The 24981-nt window shown below is 44.3% G+C and overlaps 1 protein-coding gene across 1 annotated transcript in view; it reads right to left on the bottom strand.

Annotated features, from left to right (window-relative positions):
- Window positions 1-24981, bottom strand: part of CCDC60 (coiled-coil domain containing 60) — a 210346-nt gene that overhangs the window by 149059 nt on the left and 36306 nt on the right. The window lies entirely within an intron of this gene.

Here is a 24981-nt window from a genome sequence, read left to right as displayed (position 1 = left end):
TTTGCGTCCTTTGTAGGGACATGGATGCAGCTGGAAACCATCATTCTTAGCAAACTATCACAAGAAGAGAAAACCAAACACCGCATGTTCTCAACCCTCAGAATTCTTTCTTTTTTTTGTGACAGGGTCTTGCTCTGTCACCCAGGCTGGAGTGCAGTGGTGCGATTACAACTCACTGCAGCCTCAACCTCATGGGCTCAAGTGATTCTCTCACCTCAGCCTCCTAAGTAGCTGGGACCACAGACGTGTGCCATCATAACTGTCTGATTTTTTAATTTTTTTTTGTGTACTTTTGTAGCAATGGATTCTTGCCATATTGCCCAGGGTGATCTCAAACTCCTTGTCTCAAGCAATCCTCCTGCTTTGGCTTCCCAAAGTGCTGGGATTACAGGCATGAGCCACTGCACCTGGCCACAAAACTGTTATATAGCACTTGCACCTCACAAACAGGAGACCCAGGGTCAGGATGTTCACTTTGGTTTTGTTTAGGAGGCAAAGTCTACTGTTCTCCAGAGAGAGGTTTTGTACAAACATGTGGTCCATGCAGTGCTATGGTTGAGCATCAACTCGCGTGGCTGATTGCAGCCTGTGGCATTCCTGGATTGATTCATTCATTCATCCCATGAATATTTATTGAGCACCACTTTGTGCTAGGCCTTATGCTATAGTGTTTGGTATTGGGGATAACAATGATCATAACAGTCATTTTATTGAGTGCTTATTATGCGTCCTGTGTTGGGTAAGAACTTGACATGGCATCTCTCATTTGATCTCCATCACAACTCTACTAGAAAAATGTTACTATTATTATCACCATTTTACAGATGAGAAAAGCAGCCAGGACTCATTCAGCCTTAATTCCAAACTCTCAGGGAAGAACCTTATTGGTCCAGCTTGGGTCAAGTGTCCACTTCTCTTCACAGCAGAGGTGAAGAGAGTGGAGCTGTGTCACTTAGTTCAAAGTTGGCTACAGTCCAACGGGAGGCAGTTCTCAGAGAAACAGGGTCTCCATGAGTAGCTGCACCCTCTTCCATGTCTGCTGGGCTATAGAGGGTGGATTTGGGGGAAGATGAAGTGATGGTATCTTAGGCCAATGATATCCTATGTCCTGGGACCACTCCACTAGGAGGTCCCACAGCAGCTCCTACCTCTGAACTCCACAGGATACCCCTTGTTTCTAGAATAAATCCCCCTCTCTTGATCTCTGAAAGGGTTTATGTTACTTATGATTGAGGGGGCCTGAGTTGGCTGGTCTTATAATCACAGATAGCTGAATACTTTCAGAGCCCTGTCCTGGGTTTTGACCCCGATCTCTGCAATATTGCACACCAAATTGCACAGTGGAGCAAAGCAGTAGAATGCACAGCTGTCTCAAGCACTCAGATATGCCACACGACTCCCTGGTATGCTGCGGGACCCCACTGCAGAAGGCTTCCAGAAGGTGGCCACTTCAGACCAAGAATTTCTACAGGGCTCAGAGGGAAGAAAAAGATACTGGACCTTCGCTAATTCTAATACAGGAAAGCCCTGTCAACCTACACAACAAAATTCTTTTAGCTTTCTGTAGGGGTACCAACAACAACGATAGCTCTCATTTGCTAGGTGCCAGACACCGCAGTATCACATTACATGCACATTACTCTGCGGCATGCACATTACATGCATTTTTCTGTTTGACATTCACAACAGCCCTTTTGGGTAGAGGTTATTATTGCTGTCATTGTGCAGAGGCAGAAACTGAGGCTCAAGAGGGACAAGTAATTTGCCCAAAGGCACATAACTATGAGGTATGGGTGGTGGCTCTCCAATCCAGATCATTCTGAGGCTAGAGCCCAAGTTCTAACATTATATCCATGTTATATCATGCCTAAGACATTGAGGCCTTGTCTGGTATTTCAGCAATTTGATGGTTAGTGTTGAAGTCCTCAGGATCTGCAGCTCAGAATATCCTCTCTGAGTACTGAAAGCACCCAGACGTGGATGGCGTTTTAAGAAAAGACACACACGCACACATACACATAGACACATACTTGGAAAAAGAAGTCACACTGGCATGAATGGTGACAGTAGGTGCTGCTGGTCCCACTGTGGCTTAGAGGAGCTCAGAATAGCCTCAGAGACATGTGGGTAAGGGTCCATTTTCTGATGCGTCTTGAATTTGGTTCATCTCAGCATCCTCACATCCTCCCCTCACCTTTTATAAAAAGTAAAGTCATGCAGAACTGGGTGCTTTGTTGAGGAACGTGGTTAAGACCTAATCCAAAATGAGAAATGGCATCACACAAAATCCTGAATGTATACTGAGGTCTGACTAGTTGGCCTGAGGTTAAACAGCAGGAAATTAAGTCAAGTGGCATGGCTGCCCCGCCTGGAAGCATTGCTGCTTTTTAGAACTTTTGTAAAAATAAATGTCAGTGAAGACAAAAGGAATGAGCTCTTTAAAAATAAATGCACCTGCCACTGTTCTTGCTTAAGATCATCTAACTCCTTGCTACTCAAAGTGTGGCTCGGGAACTAGAAGCATCTGTGTCACCTGGGGGCTTGTCAGAAAAGCAAGTGTCAGCCCTACTTCGAGCTGCTGAGTTCAAATCTGCATTTCCACAAGGATCGCCAGGTGATTCCTCTTGCAGATTAGAATTTGAGAAGCAGAGAGCCTCTTGTGGTCATCAAAGAACTCATCTTGGCATAATTATACTGAAAGAATGGCCACTGGATTCTCTGAGGGGTCCATCCACATTCATTCATTTGTCCATTCATTCGTTCATTCACCCATTCACTGATTCATCTATTTAAAAAATATATTGATTACCCAGTAAATGTCAGGCACTGGGGCTATGACTGTAAACATGAGAGATGCGATGTATAGACTGGTGGGAGAGAAAGACATTAAACAAACATTTATTTGGTTATTATAGTGAGTACCAGGATAGATACATTTAGTAAGCACAACAAACACAGTGTTATAGGGCCCTGATCTGCTTACTGACGGGGAGAACTTGCAGGGAGGATTAGGGAAGGTGTCTTTGGGGAAGTGGTATCTAAACAGACCCCAAAAAGGACAAAAGTGTGCTTATTAAGGGAATGTTCTGGGCAGCAGGAATAGTCTGTGCAAATGCCTGGAGGCGGGAAGATGCGAGGTATATTGAAGCCTTGTCCTCTATGATTTGAGAGTGGCATTATGGTAGCATTACATGTAATAGTGAGATGTTAGGAGCCCTTCCCCCCTTAGGAGAGATATTTGATGACCTATTTATTTTATATATGAAAATATGCATCATTACAGACTAAACAGACATATTTCCCTCTGGAGAAAGTCCACTTCTTTCATGTGGTCACACACCGGCCAGGAGTCAAGGTGTTTTCCTTGATGCAGAGAAGAGAAAAGCATCTTTGTCTTCCATTTGCATTTTCCATTTAGTTTTCAGTTTATCAGCCACTAATGGTAATGAGTGCAAAGCCACTACCCAAATGAATGGCAAGCTTGCTCTGTGTATGTGTGTGCATGTGTGCATGCCTGTGTCTTGGTGGTGATTTGTGGAAGTGATGGGAGGTTGGGGGGGAGCTAACCCTAAAGATGCCTTGGGTCTGGGGCTCAGGGGCTCAGACTCACCATGGTCTACAGTCCCCTGCCATTTCCCACTCTACTTGCTTCTTTTCTAAGCCTAGACTTCTTTTCTAAGTCTAGTATGTTACAGCTTTGTGAGCACAAGTAGTGTATTTGGGAGGTGATCCTGGGAAACCCCCATAGGAGAGTGGGACAAGGAGAGGAAGGTGTGTTAATGAGCAAGCAGGTGACCACTATGGGCAACTTGGGGCTCAACCCCACTAGCACCACAGGGGAATAATATAGAGTTGGAGTCAGCAAACTTGTCTAGAAAGGGCCACACTATAAATACTAGGCTTTGGGGGGTATACAGTCGCTTGTACAACTCTGCCCTTGTAGTATGAAGGCAACTTTAGACCATATGTAAAGAAATTGGCGTGGCTGACTTCCAATATAACTTTATTTATAAAAACAAGTCGTGGGCCAGATTTGGCTGGTGAACTGTAGTTTGTTGACTCTTGATATAGAAGATGTCTCAGAGTTCTTGCATCTGAAGGCAAGGCAACTCAGGTACTTATCTGTTATCATTTGTCTGCCATTGGTAGAGGGATGCTCCTTAAGGCATTGCCTTCTTGTCCCTTATGAACTGCCCCAGACCACAGACAGAGAGCCACAGGTGCTACTGTGGGAAGCCACGAATGTGCGTGAGCATGGGAAGAGCCAAGAGGGGACTATTTTACAATGAGTGAAGTAAGACTCAGAGAGGGCAAATGATGGTATGAGCTCACAAGGAAGGTAGTGGTCACGATCAAAACAGAGCTGATCCCTGTGCTGTTTGTACATGGTGACACTCTAAAAGTAGGAGATTTTATGCAGTGTTTTCCAATTGCATTTTAACATCTGTCTAGGAACTTTTGTTCTGAAGCACACCATTTAGAAAGCATGTCACCACAACCTATTCCATGAAATGGATTTTCTTCTGCTCCCCAAACTGTTATAGAAGCACTTGAGAATCAAAGTAAGAACAAAGATACATAATTTAAGTGTTTATTCTTGAGAAACTTTTAAAATGTCTTGATTATATGTGTTTCCAAGAGGTGCATATAGAAACTTTGCAAATCAATGAAAAGGCAGCAAACTGCCTAAGAGAAAATAGGGCAAAGAATACAAATAGGTAACTCTCCAAAGAGAAAATATAAATAAACAATGAATATACATAGATGATCTTCAATCTTGACAATCAGGTAAGTACAAGAAAACAACAAGATGTCCTCTTTGCCCATCACACTGGCAGAAAGTTAAACGCCTTATTAAAGGGTGGATGAAGATGTGAAGTAACTGGTACTTGGATATTCAAGTAGGCTGTGATTTGGTACAAATTTTCTGGAGGTTTATTTGATTAATAAAATCTGTTTCCTCTCACTTTCTTCTTCCAAAAACAAGAGAAGGAATCACAATCGGTCCATGACAGTCACAGTCATCTCATTCCTCTTGCCAGTGGCAGGTGTATGTGTGAGTTTGCAGCTCAATCCTGGCCAAGGGGATCTGAGGCCTGCTGAAGAGGCATGTCTGCACATGCCGCCTAGAACATCTCCAGCCATCATGTGATCCCTGGGGGAGGCATTCCCAACTCTCTGAGAGAAGCAGAACAGAAAGATGGAAAGAAAGCACCTAGCTTCAGGATGAAGACATTGAGCCACTGAATTAACCATCTTTGTGTTGCTCTAACCTTCAGAGTTCACCTTAACATGAGAAAATAAAACCCTATTGCTTAGCCACTGGGATCTTCTTTTATTTACAGCCAGAAGTATCTTAACTGATATAATTATCTCTCCCATATAGAAATGGGGGCTTATGTGCCCAAATAGGCAATGCGCAACTATTTTATTATCGCGTTGCATGTAATCGTGAGACATTAAGAGTAACCTGAAATGTGCATCAGAGGGGACCTAGGGAAATAAACTGTGATTCAGTAACACTATGGAATTTGAGGCAGCCATTAACAGCAATTAGGTAAATTTTTATGTGCTGATCCCAACATCTCCAAGATCTCTAAGACATTTAAGTTTTAAGAAGTTGTGAAATAAATACATATGGTATAATCCCATTTACGAAAAACAAAATAATCCTTAAAATGTGTAAAGATTCATATATATACACATTCATACCTATAGAAAAAGGAGGTGGGAGGAATCACATCATATACATAAAAGCATTTGCCTCTGGAGCTGGGAGGTGGGCAGTGGGTGAGAGTTAAGAGAAACTTGTGCTTTTTTATGTATGGCACTTGTCCTTTTAGCAACACAAATGAGTGAATTTATGACTTTGTCATAAAAAAGATAATATTTGGAAAATAGCCCACATGCTCATTATAGAAAAATCTAGCAAATGCTAGAATGCATAGATGTAAGTTTTGTCCAAACTATGCAAGACAGAGGGTTTTTGTTGTTGTTGTTTAGAAAAACACAATATTTCAGGTTTCCTCGGGGCAAAGAGGAACTTCTCTTCAGACCCTCAAATGATTTTCATGTGTGTGGCACAATTACTCGGGCAGAGTTCAGTGTTTTTAATCAAAAGCTACTTGTCAAGTAGGTAATATCACTTTGCCTAGCCTGCATAAACAAAGCTTTGTGAGGACTGGGTTTGGAAAGTGGAAAAGCTGAATCATTTAAATTGGAGTGTGTGTGTGTGTGTGTGTGTGTGTGTGTGTGTCTGTGTGTGTGAGAGAGAGAGAGAGAAAGAGGAGAAAGAGAGAGAGAGGGAGAAAGAGAGAGAGAGAGTTGGGGGAGAAGTGGGGAGGAGGATGGAGTGCTCTGTGTGATGTACACGATTCTGGAGAATTCTCCATAGAAATATCCACCCTGTGTTTTCCAGCACTGGCTCTGCTCCCAACCACTTGGAACCATAAGAATTTGACCTTCCAAAGGAGAGAGGCTTCCTCGCAACGCTCGGTTGGTAATGACTGAGTTGTAGGCACGGATTGTTTCGTAATTGCCTTCCAGTTGTCTCCTACATTTTTCTGAGTTGGGTACCATTAGTCTCAAGGCTCCTGTCATGTGGCCATTAAATCATTGTTTTATCTGACAGCGTCATTTCTGCAAAACCCTGGAGAGAAAATACCACACATTTTCCAGGACTGGAATGCTGCCACTTAGTCATTATGCCCAGCAGCCCTCAGACAGCTACCCCTAAAGACATGCACCTTTGGGGCAACTGCATCATGGCTCCCCAGACTAAACAGCTCTGGAGGGCTTACTGTGTTACTGGTTATTTATTTATTTTTTTTTAGAGTGGAATTACCCTGGTCAGCAAGCACCCTCTAGCACTAATTTAGGAGACTGATTCTGACAAATGGGTGTAAAGAAAAGAAGAATGGCAGGAAAAACATTGGTTTTCAGAAATCAAAAAGGATGCTTTTCTGAGGGTATCACTTATTTTTCCTTCCACCCCTGCAAACTACCCAGGGCAAGAGCAGAAGAAAAATTTTTCTGACAGGGTCTAATTGTTATCTGAAATAAATGAGAACAGGGAGGTTTGAGGACTGCTGAACATGGACAGATGAGGTGGGAGGAATGGTCTTCATGACTGATTTCCAACAGCTGAGCTGCAAGGCTGAATAAAGAGGATGCCAGTGAGTCCTTAACAAAACAATAAAAAACCAAGGCTTGCCACCTTCAGGGATCATAATTTATTCATTCAACAAATAAATGGTTGAATGGTTAGTGGTTGCTCTGTGCTGGACATTCTTCTAGGAGCTGGGGACACAGCAATGAACCAAGCAATGTCTCTATATCTTAACTGGGCTCTGAGTAGGAAAGAGGTGGTGCACTCAAATTGGGAATTGGAGGAGGAGTTGAATAAAGGGACTATTTGCACAGGCTGTTTGCAAAGGTCCCCCTACAAGGGATCATGCAGTCCCCTGGGGTTAGCCACAGCAGGGAGCTGTTACCACCCTGAAAGGGCACAGAAGGGAAGCAGTGACTGGCAGTGAAGAGGTTGGTGGTAGGGAGATGCCTACCACCAGGACATGTGACAGGAGCCAGGACCAGAGAATCACAACCAACCAAGTTCATGTAGCAAAAATGAGACTGGGAACAGAGACTCCAACCTTTCTCTCCCCCTGCCCTTTGGTATTAGTCTGTTTTCAGGCTATTGATAAAGACATACCTGAAACTGGGTAATTTATTTTTTAAAAAAGAGGTTTAATGGACTCATAGTTCCACGTGGCTGGGCTCACCATCATGGTGGAAGGCAAAAGGCACGTCTTACATGGCAGCAGGCAAGAGAGAATGAGAGCCAAATGAAAGGGGTTTCCCTTTATAAAACCATCAGATCTCTTGAGACTTATTCACTACCACAAGAACAGTATGGGGGAAACTGCCCCCATGATTCAATTATCTTCCATCAAGTCCCTCCCACAACATATGGGAATTATGGGGGCTGCAATTCAAGATGAGATGTGGGTGGGGACACAGCCAAACCATATCACCTTTGATCTCCTAGTGGTGTTTTCTATTGGCTGAATCCAACTGGAGGCTGGAGAGCAAGGGAGGTCATTAATTTGCCATTCTCCTGGGGCACAGAGCAGAGAGGAGAAGGGTGGCAAGTGGCTCTGAAGAGGCAAATGGAATATTTCCAGCACAGTCTTTGTCCTCTAGGAGTCAATATTCTACCTAGGGGACACAGACCACAAACAAATAAGCCCATAGCTCTACAATACAATGTTGCCAGGACTTCATTAATCTAAGCAGCACCTCTGTGCAAATTAGAAAAAGCCACCCTCTCTCCAAATGGATTCAGCCCCGTGCCAGGGCACATGGTTTAGCAAGGGCTGGATATCAGCCCCCCACTCAATGTTTGGTCAGGAGCTTGTGCAGAACTCAATCCACAAAATGCAATATCCTTCATGGCCAAGTGGTCAAGGTGTCATAAAGAAAATTGAGAATCCATGACTTGGAATGAGCCAGTGACAAGTGATGCACAGAAATAGCTTTTCTAGGGCATTAGGCTTCGTCATACCAGTGACATGGTGACATGCTGCAAATGCAGGGTCATTAAGGGGCCCCAAGGATGTCCAACAAGCTGTTCCCCCAGGACCAGTCCTCGCAGCTCCCTGCAAACTTCACAGGTAGGCAGAAGCCAGGATGGGTCCCCTGTAAAGTTAGCCACCAGTGGGAGCTGCCCGGAGCTCCTGCAGGGAATGGCAGGTCTGTCTTCTCCCAGCTCCGGCTCCCTGAACTGTGATGAGCAATTTGTCTTTCAGCCTTGATCTGCTGTCAGTGGAGCTGACACTGACTCCGAGTATTAATTTCTTCTTGAGCTGTCTTACATTGCAGTCGACAGAGGGACGAAAAATGAAGTAGATTTGCCAGATACAGAAACTCATCACCCAGCTGCCTTTATTAGTGGTGAAGCTGCAGGGAGGAGGAAGGCCTGAGCCGTGCTCCCCTTCTTTTCTTAAGAAGCAGATGCCAAACCCCTAATGAAGCATCTTTCATTTTGCAGCCCTGTGCTTTGACACCTTTCTGCCTTCACTCTCCCTTGGCTTCAGAATATCTTAGCTCTGTCTCTCTTTTTTTTTTTTTTGAGATAGAGTCTCACTCTGTCTCCCAGGCTGGAGTGCAGTGGTAGGATATTGGCTCACTGCAAGTTCCACCTCCCTGGTTCACAGCCATTCTCCTGTCTCAGCCTCCCAAGTAGTTGGGACTACAGGTGTCCGCCACCACGCCCGGCTAACTTTTTGTGTTTTTAGTAGAGATGGGGTTTCACCATGTTAGCCAGTATGGTCTCGATCTCCTGACCTCATGAGCCACCCGCCTCGGCCTCCCAAAGTGCTGGGATTCCAGGCGTGAGCCACCACGCTCGGCCTAGCTCTGTCTCTTTAAAGTGGCTAGGCAGAGATATTACCAAGAAATCCATGGATACTCCAAGTCTTTTCATCTGCTTATAACATGCTCACCCATCTCATGAACGTGCCCTCTTGAAGGTCTCTTGTGTTGTCTAGATTTTGTTTTGTTCGGGGATCTGTGGTGGGCAGAAACAAACAGGTTCATTCAGCTCAAGTTTTAAAAAATGTAGGAAATCTCGTGGTATCCAAAGACAGGAAGGCTCAGCTACTTGTTGTGTCTCTTGAGCTCTCAAAAGGGCATGGATGCTCAGATATACTATTTTCTGCACAGCTGTTTCTTTATTCTTTCTCTCTTTATGCTGGCTCCTTCTACTGTCCCACACAACCCATCATAGCTGTCCCGGCCCTAGAGTTTATGGGGCCCTCATCTCCATACTCTGTGGCTATCTGGATCTGTCTTTCAGTGTCCAAAGTCCAAGTTCCAGATAAGGAAATCTGATTGGTTCAGCTTGTATCAGGTGTTTCCCTTTGGTCCAGTCATCTGTAGCCTGGAGGGTGGGACCATGTGGTCTGTATAGCTTCCTGTCTCTGAAATAGGAAATATGGGTGTGGCCAGAAGACTTCTCTAGAACATCCAAGAAGAGATGCTAGAGAGGCAAAAGCAGATCTGGATAATATATTTTTTATTTTATTTTTGTAGAGATAGAATCTCACTATGTTGCCCAGGTTGGTCTAGAACTCCTGGGCTCAAGCAATTCTCCCGCCTTGGCCTCACAAAGTGCTGGGATTATAGGTGTGGGCCACTGAGCCCAGCCCAGATCTGGATTTAAATCTCCATTCATCCAATCACTTCCAGATCTTTGATCAATTATTTAATTTCTTTAATTAATTTAATTTCCAGTGCAGTTGCCACCCAGGGTTATGCCTGCAAGACCAGCTTCAAGAACATGGCTCACAGACAAGCACAAAGAGGTTCCCCCATTAGTAGATCTCCAAGTACCCTGGGTCTGCTGCATTTTCAGCGACTCATCTCTTTGGGAGCAAAGGGGAGAAGTAAAGCTTTGTATTCACATTGAATGTGTTGGGATGGGTGGGTGATGAGATAGTCACAGCTTGGTGGCCCGTCATGTTTGGGGAAGCATTAAATATAATCACACCACTATTGTGTAGAATGTGTCCATGACCTCCCCTCACAGTTAGGCTCAAGGTCAAAATTCCTCATAACAGACTTCAAAGACTTCATGAATCAGCCTAAGTGTACATCTCCATCCTCATCTCCCAGAGTGCCCCGTTACACTCTGCTCATTCATTCATTCATTCATTTGTTCATTCATTCATTCATTCCCACTGTTCTAAATGCCTATGATGGGCCAGCCCAGTGGTACAGGCCACACTGAGCCTCCTTGAGCTCCTGCTGTCTCATGACTCAGGGCCTTCACAGATGCTCTTCCCCCTGTCAGGAACACTTTTCCCTCTACCCCTTCATCAGTTAGGTGCTCCCACAGAACTTTGTACTCTGTTCCCCTCCTGTGTCAGGACTTATTGGGATGAAGACGGAGGACAGAAATGGTGCCCGTCTTGCTTCCCTGTACCCGCAGTGACCAATGTGCTGGCTGTCACACAGCTGAGCATCCGGCCAAGTCTGCTGAATGGATTAATGTCAAAAGGGCTGGAAGACATATCTCTGCCTCATGGTAAAATGCTAAAGACTGCTATGAAGCTCATTTGCAGGTTTTGAGAAAAGTTTAATTACTGAACATTGACAAGGGAAAGAGTTTTTGTGGCTAAAAGTTTTGTGGCTAAAGCACATGAAAATCAGCTTCATGTTTGCGGAAAGAGAAGAAAGGTACACATTTGCCTGGATGAGGGTCAAGTAGGGTTTCTCCTTGGCTCTGCCCCTGCCCTGCCTTATCTCTCTCTCTCAAGCACTAATGATAAAGATAGGAAGGTCACGAGAAGGTGTCAGATGCCTGCAAAGAGCCAGCCTGCTTTGTGCTCACTTATTGCACATTCCTCTGACTTTAGAAAACAAGACTTTTCCTTAAAGGGTCTCTGGTTGTAGCACAGGCACCTCCCCATGTCACCTGCTTCAACTTTCCATTGTGGATCTTACGGTTTGAGATAAGAAATCCTTATCATGAGCTTGCAGCACTGCTTGCTGGCCAGGCGACCTTGAGTGACTTCGACTCTCTGAGCTCCAGCTTCCTCATCCTTAGAATGGGGTAGCAATAGCAGGTGGCACCAGGGTTGTCATGAGGTGTAAATGAGAGAATGCATGCGAAGCTGTCAGCTTGGTGCCTGGTGCACAGGAAGGCCACAGTAGAGAGCAGTGATTACTACCACTAAGTCTGAGTATCAGGATATCACACTGAGGATCTGGTTTTCCAAAGGACAAAGATAGGGAGCTAGAGACTGTAATTCCAGAGATGTAAGGTATAGAAACAAATTATCCTGCTACTTTTGCTTGGTAACCACAGACGCCAATTCCTCCTGTATAGGGAGAACAGCTTCGACTGGAGAGATGTTGACACAGCAAGGACAGAATCTGGCTTTCAAGGTCATCATGGCTCAGTTCACCATAAAGACCCTAAGCCTATGACAATTAATGGAGATCTTGAGCCAAAGACAAACCAAGAATAGAAACTGGAAACCTTGTGGACTGAGTAGTTTTGGCCCAATATGAGAATATTGAAGGAAATACACTTACTTTAAATGTGGTGGTGGTCATGGGGAGGAAGAAAACAAAAGTCCCTGTTAATTCAAATGAAGTGTTTCACTGATTACAGTAACAGAGGAAGTGCCTTGCCAAGTGGTGACCTCTCTGTCCCTGGGCATATTCGGGCAAAGTCTGCTTGACGTAGGGGTACATCTGTGTTCCGGACGCATTGGTCATTCACAAACCACCTTCAGGATATTTGCCATCTCTCTACACTACTTTCATTACAACTTACTTAATATTTGTCTCTAAGCGAGCTCGTTTTAGAAACGCGATAGAAAGAAAACTTGCTACTATCACTGTAGGAAGAAAGCCATTCTTGCATGTCACAAATAGAAAGTAACTATAAAAGTAAATACAATAAAAACAAAACAAGCTATTCAATTACAGCTAGGCACTAATCTTCACAAGGCTCTGAGCCTGAGGCCTGCCCTTTCTGTTAAAACGAAGAGCAACAAGTCCTTAGAGAGGTGTTAAAGATTGAATAGCACTAAATTGAGACTTTCTCCTTTGCATAATAAAAAAGGACAGAAGAGAATTTAAAAACAAGTACCTTTTCTGCTATGCGATTTCATGTTAACGTCTATATAATACTGAAAACTCGTTTCACCATCTGCTGTTAGTAACTGCCCCATCCTTGGAGAAACTCATGGGAGAAGAATTCTAGCACCAAATCTGAGGTTTGGTAAGAGATGACCTAAAATCCCTTCCAACTCTGAGATACTATGACGTCAGTTTCTCACTATACTTTCTTGATATGCATTTCCCATCAAACGCTGGCAGATGCTTAAAAATCTGTTCTCCAGGGGAGAAGGAAAGGCCCTGATTTACAGTGTTTGCCAGTTCCCATGGTGTAAATATTCCCATCATGGCTGACTGTACTCTACCGATGTGAGATCATCAAATTCCGACCAAGAGTTGGAAGGAGATGAATACAATAGGTTCAGTATGAGCTGCTTCTAGCACACATGAGTGTTCCCACCCAACTGTGGTTGTCCTCTTAAGAATATAAAATAAAACTGCATCCAAGGGATTTATACCTAATACTGAAAAATCTTGAAAAAGTCTCTGAGACACTTGGTCATCTTCTAGAGAATGTGTGTGTGAGGCATGAACTAGAAGACTTCTTGCAGTCCTGCTCCACAGTCTGATTCCATTTGTGCCCATTTCAGAGATAGAGGCATTGAGATACTTTCTTGCCTGCACCCCCATACAAACACTTTAGTAACCACTGAGTTGGGCTTGACTTTCGATTGTCCACTGTACACATCTGTATGTATATGCACATCTATATTTAATTAACATCTGCATTTCACCTGCTGGGTATTCTCAAAGGTAGCTTTGCTTTATATCCAAGCACGGGGTTCAGGCTTCTGCTTACTTAACTTTTAAGTCATGGCCAAAGGGTTACCCTACCTCCAGTAGCTTCCCTGGATCAGTTCAAACCAGTCATCACCTTTCCATAGTTAGCATCTCCTGCACATCAATTACCATGTGCAGGTGAATTACTGTGTATGACTGTGGCAATTACATCTTCATCTGATCTGTTTGCACATTTCACCGTACATACTTTCAAGAAAGCCCTGGGTCTAAGTAACATTGCATTGAGACCCACCATGTGCCGGGCATTATATGATTATTGGAGTGTCTATTTTGGAGTTGCTATGAGGATTAGATAAGAAGCTTATCCACCTCTGCCATGCCATGGCATCCTTCCTTTTTGTTCCTGTAACCCAGCAAAGTGCAGAACAGTGTTGTGGGCCTTGTGGGTCCCCAGTCAACATTCATGGATGGCAGTAAGGCTGCCAATGGCTCCAGATGCAAGCCCTGGCTGGTCTTCAGTCCAGTCCAGCCCTTTCAACATCTCCTGGGTGTCCAGGCCACAAAACATTTGAGTGTCCTCCACCTGGAAAATGATGTTCTATATATCATCACTTAAGCTTAATTGTGAGTGGTTTGGAGGACATCCCACGTGGGGTGATTTTATACACGGTTATTGTGTTGGCATATGTGTTTCATGATCTGTGGCCATCCACAGCAACAACTATTTTTAGCTTCCTAGCAAAGGTCTGGCATGAGCTCCTAGTGTTTTCTTTTTTTCTTCCCCCCTTCAATGCTGGAATTGGCCTCTGTCTGGTACAACCAAGCCAGGCCGAGCTGGGGACTTCCAGAATGAGTGGAGAACTGATGAATAAAACTGTCGTCTGCTGACCTTGCCCTCTTGTCCCAGACCCACCAGAATGTGTTGGCTCTGGGCTGAGCATCGATTGTTATCAACATCTTAGATGGGCGGCTTACCCACCATGTACAGACGGAGGATTCAGCTATGGGTCTGGCTCTCTGCACATGTCCAACAGGCTCACTGCCTGCTGTCTTGACAAGCCTGTGTCAATCTTGGCCTGTGCATAGGGCTTTGCCTGTGATATTATATAGGCTTGTGCCTTGAGGATTTTGGCAAGAACAAAAACAAAAACAATTTCAGCAATCCACTTACAACTGTTGGAGGGACAGCAAATTTCAGCTGTGTCTTGGGAGGCAGGTGCCATGTTTGTTAAGAGCATGGACAGACCTGGGTTCCAATCCTATCTCTGATGCTTATTAGCTCTATGACCAGTTACCTAATTTTCTTGAGCCTCAGTCTGTGGACCTGCAAAAATGGGACCAATAACACTGGCCCTCATGAGGCTGCTGTAAAGATTAACTGAGGTACTTGGTCTAGTGCCGATACAGGAGCTAGAAAGAAATTATTTAGGCAGAGAGTGAGGGTAAAGGAGTCCTTGGTAAGGTTTCCCTTTTAATAAAAGGCAGCCCCCAAATCATTTCTTTTCTAACAAAGAGCAGCCTGTAAAATCAAGCTGCAGACACAGAAAGGCAAGCTAGAAGCTTGCATGGGTGAATGCCGGCAGCTGTGTCAAAAGGAAAAGGCTACCTGAGGGCCAGGCATGTTCAACATGGTGGCTCCATCTTCCCTTTTCGTTGTCAACCACGCGTACAGTAAGGAACAGACAACATAGTGCTGGCCAGGTAGAGAACCCGTCTGCTAATAAGAGATTAGGGTGGGATGGCCAGCTTCTTTGCACAGTATGCAAATGTCATCCCTGATCTGACCAATCTCTTGGGCTCTGTGTGAATCAGACACTACCTCCTCAAGCTTGTCTATAAAATGCTGTGCAAATATTTCACCATGGAGCTGAAAGTCCCACTCGGGAGCCCCTCTCTCTCTGCAAGAGACAGAGCTATTCTCTTTTCTCTTTCTGTCACCTATGAAAACCGTGCTCTCAAACTCACTTCTTGTGTATCTGTGTCCTTGATTTCCCTGGCGTGAGGCGGTGAACCTTGAGTATTTACCCCAGACAATGATGCCACTTCCGTGCCTGGCATACCACAATCACTTCCTTTTGCTCCTTGGCAAAGGGTTTAAGAACCTGTGTTCACACAGCGGTTAAATTCGGTGTAGAAAAATATGTGCAGAAGTAAAATGAAGAGACTTTGAAACCAAATTTTCCTGGGTTTGATTCCAAATTTCTTCATCTACTAGTTGTGCGTAGAAGTGGGGATATGGAAGGACTCACACTAAATAGTTAATAACTATTTTGTAACTATTTTGTTAGTTATTAGCTATCTAGTTATTAACTATTTAGTTAGTTTAGTTAATAACTCTGTAGTGACCAGTTGTTACTTCTGGAGTAAAACTGGTTTGGGATGATGGTGAATGATACTTTTAACTTTATTTATAATGTTGTAACTGTTTACAGAGTTAATGTAGTGATGTTATTACTTGTGCATGTAAACACTGAGAATAAAAAGAAAACAGAACTGATTATTTGAATTTACCAGATTTTTGTGGTTACAGAGACAAGGCTTCTTATTTTAATTCTCCGTCTCTTGAGACTTGGATTGGAATGTTTTTTTCTTTCTTTCTTTCTTTTTCTTTCTCTTTTTTTTTTTTTTGAGATGGAGTGTTGCTCTGTTGCCCAGACTGGAGTACAGTTGCACGATCTCAGCTCACTGCAACCTCTGCCTCCCAAGCTCAAGCAATTCTCATGCCTCAGCCTCCCAAGTAGCTGGGATTACAGGTATGTGCCACCTCACCCAGTTAATTTTTGTATTTTTAGTAGAGATGGGATTTCACCACGTTGGCCAGGCTGGTCTCAAACTCCTGGCCTCAAGTAATCTGCCTGCCTTGGCCTCCCAAAGTGCTGGGTTTACAGGTGTGAGCCACTGTGCCTGGCCTGGGTTGGAATATTGAGGGCTTAGTCTCCATCCACCTAGTCTAGTGGAAGCTTGCAAATAACTATCCAGCCCAGAGAAAGACAACGCCTTTCTCTAGCCCTAAATCCGTGCAGCTACAGAACATCCCCCAATATTCCAAAATGGGTAAATGACCCCAGCCCCAACTACTTATACTATTGCCTATAAAGTAGCCGCACTGTTGGAAATACACAGGGACACACCGTTTAAAGGATAGGAGCCTAAGGAAGGTTTGGGAATGAACCAGACGAAGCCAGCATCCTGAGATTACTACCGCGTACTTAGGACCATCCCCTGAGTTTTGTTTTGTTTTGTTTTGTTTTATTTTATTTTATTTTATTTAGACAAAGTCTTACTCTGTTGCCCAGCCTGGAGTGCTGTGGCTCAATTTTAGCTCACTTCAACCTCCATTTCCTAGGTTCAAGCGATCCTCCCACCTCAGCTTCCTAAGTAGCTGGGACTATAGGTGCGTGCCACCATGCCCAGCTAATTTTTTTATTTTTGACGAGGTTTTACCATGTTTCCCAGGCTGGTCTTGAGCTCCTGAACTCAAGCGATCTGCCCGCCTCAGCTTCCCAAAGTGCTGTAATTATAGGCATGAGCCACCGCACTCGGCCCTGTTTCTTCATTCTGGTTAATTGGATGCCTGCAGGTATTCCTGGAAAGGTAGGACAGGAGGGATCAAAGTGATCAAGGAAGAGCCTTGTAGTATAAGGCAGTTTTTGGCAAACCCCAATCTTCAGCTCAGAGAGGGGTGCCTCTGCTGTTCCAAATGAGTGGGCTAAGCTTCACTGGGGTATTAGCAAGTGGGTTTCTCTCAACATGGTCATGCTTTCTTTGTTATTAATGAAATACAAGGAGAAAACATGTCCAACACACAAATCCGGATGGGCGTGGGTGTGTGAGCCCTCTTCCAACAGCCACATTTCTTGGTATAATGTGACTTTTCGGTCTGATTACCACTCTGCTCTTTTCACCAGAGGAAAGTCAAGAGAGGTCTTTTAAACAGATGACGGGCAAGTCAATTAGGTGGCTCGACGTTTATCAGACTTTATACTAAGAGCTTCGAGGGAAGGGCTGGTTGTTGCAGGAAGAAGCTGAGGACTTGATTCATTTTGAAAACTGGCCCCAAGGCCTTCTGGCTCACCCACTTCCCCACAGTGCATCCTGCATGCATCAGAAACACATTAAATTTTCATGACATCCAAGCCACTTCCCTCCACAGCTCTATTTCTGTTCATTCTGCTGAAAACTGTCTTTGTCATATACAGGGAGCAGTTTAGGAGGAAGGACTCTGGTCCTTCACTCCCTGACCCCACACCCTGTTATTTTGATTGATTAAACACAGCCCTCAGTGAGCTATTCATAGAGAGACAGTTGGGGGGAGGGGCTCATGGACACATATTATCTGTATGGGGACATTCTCTGACGGGTCAGTAGCTAAGGTGGAGGGATGTGGCCCAGCAAAGACAGCCCAGGCGGATCTTTCAGGTCCAGTGGGGAGAAAGCAATGGTGTACTAGCTGGTGACAGTGATTGTGTGAGAGCTGATTGTATGCATCTTCTTCCCAAATCTTTGTTCAGTGATCAATAGCTTGAAATTGGTCACAGTGGGAATATTTACACCACAGAAATTGGCAAACAAACATTACAAATTAGAGTTTTTTGCTTGCTTGTTTGGTTTTTTCCATAAAGCTGGTTGTTAAACATTTACCAGCACATCACTGGGGCAAAAGTTTCTGTCTATATAGATACAAATAGGGTCGCTCTGGTTCCAGCTGAATAGGGACTGGGTAAAATGAGGTTGAGACCAACTGGGCTACATTCCCAGGAGGTGAGGCATTCCTAGTCACAGAATGAGATAGGCGGTTGGCAGGACTGGTATCATAAGATATGGGTCACAAAGACCCTGCTGATAAAACAGGATGCGGTAAAGAAGCCAGCCAAAACCCACCAAAACAAGGATGGCAATGAAAGTAACCTCTGGTCGTCCTCACTGCTCATTTTACATTAATTATAACGCATTAGCATGCTAAATGACACTCCCACCAGCGCCAGGACAGTTTACAAATGCCAAGGCAACAACCAGAAATGATCCTTATATGGTCTAAAAGGAGGAGGAACCCTCAGTTCTGGGAATTGCTTGCCCCTTTCCCAGAAAACTCATGAAAAATCCACCCCTTGTTTAGCATATAATCAAGAACTAACTATAAATACACTCAGTTAAGCAGCCCATGCCTCTGTTCTGCCTGTGAAGTAGCCATTCTTTTGTTTTTTCACTTCTCTGATAAACTTGGTTTCACTTTACTGTGTGGACTTGCCCCGAATTCTTTCTTATGTGTGGTCCAAGAACCCCCTCTTGGGGTCTCGATCAAGACCCCTTTCTGGGAACACCACCACCCTTCTATAGCATTTCTCATCATACCCTTTCCCATCCAGATTGTAACTACCTATGTATTTGTCTTTATGATTTCTATAAGGTTTCCTTTTCTAGCTCCATACTTACTACCTCTGAAGTTGGACAAGTCAGTTAACTTCTCTGTGCCTCAGTTTTCTCATCTATAAAATGGGGGAGAGTAATAGCATTGACCCATATAGGTAGTTTCTTCATGGCTGCCATGGAGGAGTGGTGTAATACATTATATTTAATATTTTAATCTATTTAATCGTCACAATAACCCAGTGACAAAGGTAGTATTATCCATATAAGGACAGGAAGGCCCTCAGATCTTAAGTCTCTAGATGAAAGTCTAACAGCCATTAAGAGGCAGAGCTGGGATTAGAACCCAGAGCTTTTGGAATTTCAAAGTCTGTGTATCTAACCAGCACAGAAAACTTCCTCTTCAGCATAGGTTTTCTCCCTGTGGCGAATTTCCTTCCTACCACTCGGCCCCTGGGCAAGAGCTGGTGTCCTGTCAGGAGCAGAAAAAAAAAAAAAAAGATAAAGTTCTCTTCATTTCCTACAAAGAAACCTTTCTTGCCTCAAAGAGAGTGAGAAAGGAATTGGCTTAAGTTCATTTGAAATTCCAGGTTCATTATCCAAGTACTTAAAGCCTGTCTAGGTGACAAATGAAACGTGAAAAATGTAGTCAATCATCCACATGTTTGGTCTCTGCCATGTCAGAACTGATATATTTTAGAAACATTTGGATGGCTAGAAAAGAAGCTAAGCCAAGCTTCTATTAATGAGAACTTGTGGAAATGAAGGGGAAGCCCCCATCTCATTTTACGGATGAGGGAACTAACACCCTCCCCCAGGAGAGAAAGTATCTTGCCTAAGTTTGCACAGATTTTTGGTGGCAAAACTAAAGCATGAACTTTCACCAGCGCAGTTTCAAGTCCACCACACTGCTCCTCTTTGCTGAAATTGCTCAGTACGGTGCCAGACATGGTCCCACACTCAGAGGCACGTAGTAAGTGGTTTGGCAGCAAGCTTCTATTGACAGTGCCTCAATTGTGATAAGCAGGGTTGGACTGATGAAAACCCCTATTTGCAAATGAGGAAACTGAGGCTCAGAGAGGTTAAGTAACCGGCTCAGAGTCACACAACTGCTGGTGGGGTTCAGAGTGATTGGAGCCAGCTTTCCTTTTGGCCAATCAGTGTTCTCTTAAGCACCACCAAAAGAATCACAGATTATTTACTGAGTAAATGCTATGTGCTAGGCATTTTATGACTGTAAGGGAATTGGAGTTATATTCTGAACTCTCCATTTAGCATCAGGAAGTTAAAGTTGCTCCAGGGTTAGATCGAGGTCAGCCACCTTGACTGCATTTCAGTACGTTGTAATGGAGACACCACCCACTCGGCAGCTTAAACCTGACATTTCTCCCTCCTCCTGATTCCACGTTTTCCGAAATTCAAACTTTCACTTACAATCATCATAATCTGTTGTGGTACTCATGCACTGCCTCTTTTACTATTAACATTTTTCTTTATAGTAACATTAAACAAACAAAAAAAAAAACTTAAGTATCTACTTTAGTTCTCTCCTAAGCAATAATATCCAGGACATTATGCTTTTGAAAGTGCTTGTTAGAGTTTTCCTAATGCACTATTGAAATTAACACATCATAAACAATGAAGAGTAAAAGTGGCTGTCCATTTAAAATTACCCTGCGTGTCACCACGGCGTGTGTAGCAACCTCTAAGGCCCAGGTATTGTGGCTTGTTTAGTGGGTTGTGCAACCATCTCTAGGGCCCAGGTGTTGTGTGATATCTATGTCATGCCTGCTGATAAGGCGGGAGGACTCAAGCACCAAGATATCTCTCTGAGTGGGGATTCGTAGGTGGAGGTTGAAGACTGAAGCATTTTCCAGAAGCAGCTTTGGACTACGGCACTGCCTGACTTCCATAATGTGGGGGATTATGTGTCAATCAGATCTCTGAGATTTTGCCCAGTGATTGTCTCCGTCTTGATTTATGTTACCCCGGGACCCTGGAGGCCATGGTATGGGAGGGTGGTTCCTAGTTACCAGGGCTCTATGCATCAGCTCTAAACCTCACAGTCTCTTGAGAGATTGACATTATGCCCCAGTTTTGCAGATGAGAGCTCAGAGAAGCAAAGTGGCACAGTCAGTAAGTTGAGGAGCCTGGCTTCAAGCCCAGGCTAGCCTAACTCTTAAAGATCATGCTTACCTGCCATTCTTATTTTTTATTTTTGAGACACAGTCTTGCTGTCGCCCAGGCTGGAGTGCGGTGGTGTGATCTCAGCTCACTGCAACCTCTGCCTCCTGGGCTTAAGCAATTCTCCTGCCTCAGCCTCCCAAGTAGCTGGGAATACAGGCATGATTCACCACCCTTGGCTAATTTTTTTTTGTATTTTTAATAGAGACGAGGTTTCATCATGTTGGCCCAGCTGGTCTCAAACTCCTGACATCAAGTGATCCACCTGCCTTGGCCTCCCAAAATGCTGGGATTACAGGGTGAGCCACTGCGCCTGGCCTAAGATCATGCTTACCTGCCATTCTAACCTTGGTCCTAATGCCACCTCCCACCTGGGATCACCAGATTGAGAAAGTCCTTGGGTGCAATCATCACAGGGACTCAGCACAAGCCCCTTTTAATAATGGATGTAGGCTGTAGTGGATGGACTCTTCCCAGAACCAGGGAGGGGAATTCCTGGCCAGGCTCTGCAGGAAGAATTCCAAGGTGGTTTGTTTCTTAAAGCCTGGAGGAAAGCCTATTCCTAAAGAAATGAACAACTCTGGGGTTAGGAAACACAGCTGCCTAGAGAACTGGATGGATGCTGTGGTTTGTTTTAGAAAATCGAAACAGCAACTTGGGAGCGCTTCTGAGATCCCACCAATGGGAAAACTTCAGGCTTAGAAAAGAGAAGTGTCTTAACCAAGATTTGATGCCCTTTAAGCGGTAGACATGGGGTTCTAACCCAGCTCTGACTATAAGGATAGTTGTTTTTTTTCTGACACAAAGGAGACTAAGTCATTCATTCACTCATTCATTCCACAACTATTTATTGAGCCACTGCTCTATACAGACCTTGGGAATAGGTTGGGAACTATGAGATTTGGGCTCTGGAGAAAAATCCCTGGAATTTTCTGGGTTTAAGCCCTTCCTCCCCTCTCTCCTATTGGACATGGGTACCACTTGGGGTGGGGACAGTGTCTTGCATTTTTTGTTAATTATCTCAAGTATCTATTTTGCTGATGGAGACACAACGTCATGATCTGATCTTGTTACCCTATAGAAGGAATCAAGTCCCCAGCGATGGTGGTTTAATGAAGAAACACAAGGCTGTCTCAAGAAATGGAAACAGGTAGACAGAACCAACCCATCCAATAGCTGAGGCATTAGGGTCCAGGCCCAGGGTGATTAAAAAGCTACTATTTTATTTTATTTTTTAAAATAGAGACAGTGTCTCACTTTGTCACCCAGGCTGGAGTGCTGTGCTATGATCATGGCTCACTGAAGCCTCAGCCTCTTGGGTTCAAAGGATCCTCCCACATCAGCCTCTTAAGCACCTGGGACTACAGCCGTGTGCCACTATACCTGGCTAAGTTTTTTGAAATTATTTTGTAGAGATGGGGTCTCACTATATTGCCCAGGCTGGTCTCAAACTCCTGGGCTCCAGTGATCCTCCTGCCTCAGCCTCCCAAAGTGTTGAGATTACAGGCATGAGCCACTATGCCTGCCTCATATTCTAAACCAAATTGTTGAAGAATAAGTGTTTTTGATGAATGCCCCGCTACTTCCAGGCTTAAATTATTACTGAGCTTCTACATTTCAGCGTTCAAGGCCTAGGTTGTTGGTGAGATGTCAGAGCTGTTCCTGAGATGAGCAGGGAGGGGGGACTGCTCGGTCCATGTGACCCCTTCATATGGATTTCAGGCCCTCAAGTACAGTTTTAAAGAGCTGTGTTGAAAATAACCTTCTGTCATCCATCCATACCTCTGATGTGTGTTTGGGATTGTTGCCTTGCAAATGAGGTACAAGGTGTCACCTTTGCGAGGTACTTCCTTTCTCAACTCGACATGATATTCTGGATCTATTCCCAAGCCTAAGTGAGCACGGCAATTCATTATCATGACAACTTCAGCCATAGTCCCGGACGTGGAATGCACCATGGGGCGCGCTGTCTGCCTGACATTTGGCAACTTTGCCAAGAACTTAACAATAGTGTATGATTATATTTGATACGCTTTCCTTAATTCATTATGGATTCTGTGGGTTGGAGAGAAATTGAACTTTAGAAATGGACTGTGTTGTTTGGAATTGTCTAAGTGCAGGGTTGGGCTTATGGGACTGAATCAGGCATTGGACAGGTTCAGGCACGTTGGACCACATTAAGTGACCACCTTTCCTGAAGCGGCCTCAAAGCTGGTCTGGCCTGGTCTCTTCTTGTGTTTGATAGGGAGGTATATGTCCTTATCCCCAAGCTGAATTGACTCATTTGTATTTCCTGCCTGGGTCTTGAAGACATTTACATTTGAAATCCCTGCTTTCAGGTGATGGATTGAAAGGCAAAATTCTGAATAATTGAGGCACTTACTGATGCCCTTGGCAAGCCTCTGAACCCCCATTTCACCACATTCATTCATTCAACAAACATTTACTGGCACCTGCTCCAGGCCAGGCCCTGTACTGGGTACTGGGAGGCAGCAGGCAATAGTAATTAACAAACACAACATACGGGATGCTGCTTCAACACATTAACCTCCTAACAACCCCACGAACTAATTACATCCTCTAAGTACTATTATTTTCTCCATTTGTAGATGGAGACTGCAGGGCTCAGAGAGGCAAAGTAACTTGCCTGTGGTTGCACAGCCAGTGAGCAAGTCTGTGTTCTTAACCGCTATGCATCACTGTTTCTCTGGCAAGATGATTTTCAGGGAGCTTACATTAGCTTTCAAGGATTCACTGGGCTTTAAAGTTCTGCAGCCCTCTGAATCTCTGGCGCTCTACAGATTTAAGAAATGTAATGCAATACAAGTGTTTTTTCTAGCCCAATAAAACTAGAGAGCTTCCCCCATCCCCCAGGAATGCTGTTTGTCAGCTCTGCACTTGCAGCGTCCACCCTTTTCTGGACTGAAAGGGGACACTTCCTTGGAGATGAGCTTGGTGCTTTGTGCATTGTAAATCTTTTTAAAACCTACATTGCGAGTGTCTTTCTCTCCAAATATGGCTACTTCTCAGGCCTGGATTTGGCGTTCATTCCTCCAGCACAGGCAAGGAAGGCCTCGTATAAGGTCATGCTTGTGTTATTTTCTTCTCTCGTACCAACCTGCACGCCTGCTTTTACCTCCTGTATCCCTAGTTCTGCAGCCTTGAGTTCTACCAGCTGAGACCTCACTGCGTGGTTGGATATTGAGACTCTTACCTTTCCACAGTTCTTCCTCTGTCACCAAAGAGTATAGGCATTGTCTCTCCCCACCCACTCCTCTTTCTTCATCCTCTCTAGATGTTAGTTCAGAAAAACAAGAGGAAATGGGGAAAAAGAACTACAAAACGATCAGGTTAACACCAGCATAGAAAGAGAAATAATCAGCACCAATTAAATTTGGGCTATTACAAATAAAGTGGTGACTAAGTGGAGGCTGGCCTGAACCGAAGAACAGAGATGCAGCCGGGCCACGTTAATTACGAGCAGGGATTGTCATGGAAACCCAAGGTGGGCACATTTATGAACTTGTGTTAATTACATGGAACTAGCTGCACTGCAAAATGGTGCTAAAGGGCAAAAGGGCATGTATTGGAAAGTTGAGGCCACTGGTATAAACTTTAGAAGCTGCTGATGACAAACCTAATTTTAGATGGTTTCCCCCATGGTTGCAAATTCTCAGCTCAGAAGTCGGAAGGCGTAATTCATTATTGTGAGGCCAAGAGTACCGCCCTGTGTTCCCCTGACCACTCCAGTCCCTCTCCAGCAAGCTCTTTGGACTTTCACATGATCCAGCAACAAAAGGGTTAATGGCGGGTCCGGTGTCCTAGCCATACTGGTTGCTAAACATTTTAATATTATTTACGATCATTCTCAGCTAATATTTATTAGACAAGAAAAATGAGGTTTGGGCCAGTAGCTCAAGGTTGTACAGCTATAAAATGGCAGCTCTGGGGCTTGAACCCAGGAATTCTTTCATCAGAGCAGTCTTCTTCTTTTCCTCC

The sequence above is a fragment of the Colobus angolensis genome, unplaced genomic scaffold (assembly GCF_000951035.1).
Source record: "Colobus angolensis palliatus isolate OR3802 unplaced genomic scaffold, Cang.pa_1.0 Scaffold79, whole genome shotgun sequence".
Lineage (NCBI taxonomy): Eukaryota > Metazoa > Chordata > Mammalia > Primates > Cercopithecidae > Colobus > Colobus angolensis.
This window is presented reverse-complemented; position numbering and strand designations above follow the sequence as displayed.